The sequence below is a fragment of the Colobus angolensis genome, unplaced genomic scaffold (assembly GCF_000951035.1).
Source record: "Colobus angolensis palliatus isolate OR3802 unplaced genomic scaffold, Cang.pa_1.0 Scaffold341, whole genome shotgun sequence".
NCBI classification, from domain to species: domain Eukaryota; kingdom Metazoa; phylum Chordata; class Mammalia; order Primates; family Cercopithecidae; genus Colobus; species Colobus angolensis.
In genome coordinates this window covers 2619686-2623308 of record NW_012116722.1, presented here as the reverse complement: position 1 = coordinate 2623308, position 3623 = coordinate 2619686, and the positions used below count along the sequence as shown (strand labels likewise).

The following is a 3623-nucleotide window of genomic DNA, read 5'->3' as shown; positions in this document are numbered from 1 at the left end:
GATTGCAGGGAGTCCTCGTGGAGGCTGGCTACCACATCACATTTTGAATACCTCTGGCAAAAAAATTATTATCATCAACTCATATTAAAACTCTTCCCGCTTTATACTTTTGCCTAGATTCCATTCCAAAACTGAATTGTTACATTTGGCAAGTAATACAAAATATCACGTGTTACATAATATGTTTGATAGTTTTCAGCATGGACGATAGAGTCAGGCAGTTAGAAAAATTCAGCATAGGGCCAGGCAAAGTGGCTCACACTTGTAATCCTAGCATTTTGGGAGGCCAAGGCAGGTGGATCACTTGAGATCAGGAGTTCAAGACCAGCCTGGCCAACATGGTGAAACCCCGTCTTTACTAAAAAGGCAAAAATTAGCTGGGTGTCATGGCATGTGCCTGCAATCCCAGCTACTTGGGAGGCTGAGGCAGGAGAATCGCTTGAACCCAGGAGGCAGAGGTTGCAGTGAACCGAGATCGTGCCATTGCACTCCAGCCTGGGGGAAAGAGAGAAACTCCATCTCAAAAAATGAAAGAAAAAAAAAAAAGAAAAGAAAAGAAAAAGAAAAAGAAAAAATCAGCATATTCTTTGTATTCTGTGGCTTTGTAAGGCAAAAACTACATATCCATACAAAAGACTCTTTGGGGTAGCATGATCAACAGTGAAATAGATGGCCTGAACATCCTGATATTTTTTTGGAGTGACTGATCAAAGAGAAGATACTGGTTTTCACTGAGCCCAACTTGGTAGGAATTGTTGGCCTCTGACCTTCTCATTTCTGTACTCTAGCCACATGTCTCCTTTTATAAACTGAGTCCCAGCATCATGCATGATCAGTCCTGCCCCATGCTGGGAGTGGAAGAGGAGCTCCAAAGAAAATGTGCCCAGGGTCAAGCTCTATGCTTGGTGCTGGTGTCTGGTTTCTTGTTTCCTGTTGGCCTAGGCCTTCAGCTGTGTCTTTCAACTGTCCTGGAATTCTGGTGCCAGGGTCTGACCTCACTGATGTGGACTTGCTGCCTTGACCCACAAAACCTCCATTCCATGCTGACTCCCAACCCTGCTCCACACTCTCTGAACTAGCTGGCCTTCCTTGACCTGACCTCTGTCCTGCCTAATTTTTTTTTTTCGTTTTCTTTTTCCACGTATACATATATATTTTTTTTTTCTGTAAAATGTCCCAGTTCTTCCATAACTTACAAACATGATTTATACCGAGGGGTAGTTGGGAAAGTGGATAGCGGCAGGGCAGACTGACCAGGGATGGGGAAGTCCTCTCACTGCCCCCTTGGAGCAGGCCCAGGCCCTTTGGAGGATGGGGACTCCAATACATTCCTCCCTGAGGTTGTCTGGCTGCCTCTACCCCTTGTTCTCAGAATCCTGTGTGCCACTCAATTCCAGAATCCCTTCCAGGACCGACCCCAGGCCCACTGGACACGCTGCCCCTGGTACTCAGAATCCGGAAGCGCCAGTCGGTTCCAGAATCCCCTTCTCAGCTGCTGGGGTGCTTGGGTCCCTCCTTTCTGCTGTCCACCTGACCCCAGAGGAGGGAAGGAAGGGACGGGGAGGGGGCCCAGGTCTACCCTCTGTGGCAGGAGGAGGGTGGAGGTAGAATCTGAAGGAGGATAAGGTATGGAAGGGTCAGGAGAGCTCAGACGATGGTGAAGCCAAAGCCACACCCTAACTTGTTCTTGCAGTGATTCAGGAAGGCCCCGAGGGCGGGTGTCAGAGGCAGGGGTGGGAGCTTCTCCAGCGTGGCACCCAGGATCCAGTTGTTTTCCACAGACCCTTTGAAGAGGAGGTTGACCTTGGGCAGGTCCAGCTTTTACCCAAAGGAGACATTGGTGTCCTGCAGCCTTGTACTGGCCTCAGACTCCACATCCACCTGCAGCTGATCACTGGGTTTGTGGTATTATGTCCAACCCAACATTACCGTTGCCAACCAGTTGTTCAATGTGTATTTCCCAGTTAGAGACTCGACAGTGCGCTCCTCCTCAGGCCGTCGGTGGTAGACCCGCTCTCTGCCCAGGGCCAGGCAAGGCGTTATGCTCTGTAGGTAGTGGGTTACAAGGATTCCTGAACCCATCAGGACATCTGGGTTCTCCAGGGTGACGTCCACTATGAAGTCAGAGCCCCGGTACTCCCCATCCACCTGCCAGTTCACAAACTTCGACGGCTGGGTCTGGATGGCCGTATTGGACTTGAGGCTGGGGCCCAGCTGGTGAATGACCTGAGCATTGAGGTCGCCACTGTTGTCCATGTCACCCACCAGTACAGGGAATGCCTCTGTGGGACTCAGCTGCTTTGTCCCCATATATGTGACACCAAAGTGGTAGTCGGACTCCCTGATTGTGCTGAGGGTTACTATGTGGTTCACCTGGAAATGCTTACTCAACCCTACGTTCACTGTGAACTTGACACCTTCCATCTACAGCTCCTTGAACTTCCGGTGGCACTCCTCGAATGTGCAGGGCTTGGGCAGGCGGCCGCAGGCCACATCCTCGGCACCCCCTGCTGTACTGTCAGTTGCAGCCCTGGGGGTCCGTTCCGAACTTCCACCCACACTGGTCCTGGTGCCCAGGCCGCCTCCCAGTGGCTGCAGCCTGAAGCCCAGATGCTAGGACGGAGGTGGCGGCAGCCCCACCAGGGCCGGCAGAGGTGGTGGCGGCTGCCCTGCAAGCAGCAAGCTGGCTGCCAACATGATCCCCGTGGTCACCTGCGAGGGGAGAGGTCAGAGGGCGAAGGTCAGGGCCTGTGCGCCCCAGACTCAGCCCCAGCAAACTCTCTCCCGGCTCAGGGCCCAGGTTCTCACTGGCAGTGGCGCCTGCTCCCGGCCTGTCCTGCCTCATTTAGGTACCTGCTGTGGTTACTTCCTTCTGGGCTGGCTGACTTGGCCCTAGATTCGCACAATCCGGCCTGACACAGTCTGTCTTAATATGACATGTCCATTGCTTTCCTTACCCTCTTTTCTGGTGCAAAATTGAATACCATCACATACATTTCCTTATATAAAAGATTGAAACATCGTTATTATTGTCTATGTCTCCTGTCTGTATATTTTTTAAATATTTTCTATTTTTTCTTATTTCTATCAGAAATAAAATCTTAGGCAAAATAAATATTTTATACCTTTTTTTATTATTTTATTCATTCATTCATTCACTTAATGATTCAAGCTTACATACCTTCCACATACCTGGGATATTTCCCCAACTAAAGCTTCCATCCCTCTTCACACCTGTCACTCCTTTCCATTGACAGTGGAGTCTACTTCCTTTCTCTTTGAATCAGGGCTGGCCTGTGGTTGCTCTGACCCACAGAATGTGGGAAAAGAAGCACCCTGCTGATCGCAGGCCTGGGCTTAAGAAACCTGGCAGCTTCCGGTTTGCTCTCTATGGTCATGAGCCACTGTATTAAAACAATGCAGTATGCTGTTGGAGAAAAGAAAGCAACTAAGGCAGCAGCTATGTGAGTCAGACGTGTCTAGCCCCAGTCAAGGCGTCCCAGCCAACACCAAGTGGAGCAGAGACAAGCATGCCCTACCCAGTCCTGCCCACGTGGCAGCATCCCACTAACAAGGATCTGGGTTTTGTTGTTTTCAACCACTAAGTTTTGGGGTAGTTTGTA

General features: G+C 50.3%; 1 pseudogene; it reads right to left on the bottom strand.

Moving 5' to 3' along the window:
- Positions 1-1647: 1647 nt before the first annotated feature.
- LOC105519268 lies at positions 1648-2697 on the bottom strand (annotated as a pseudogene).
- Between the last annotated feature and the right edge of the window lie 926 nt (positions 2698-3623).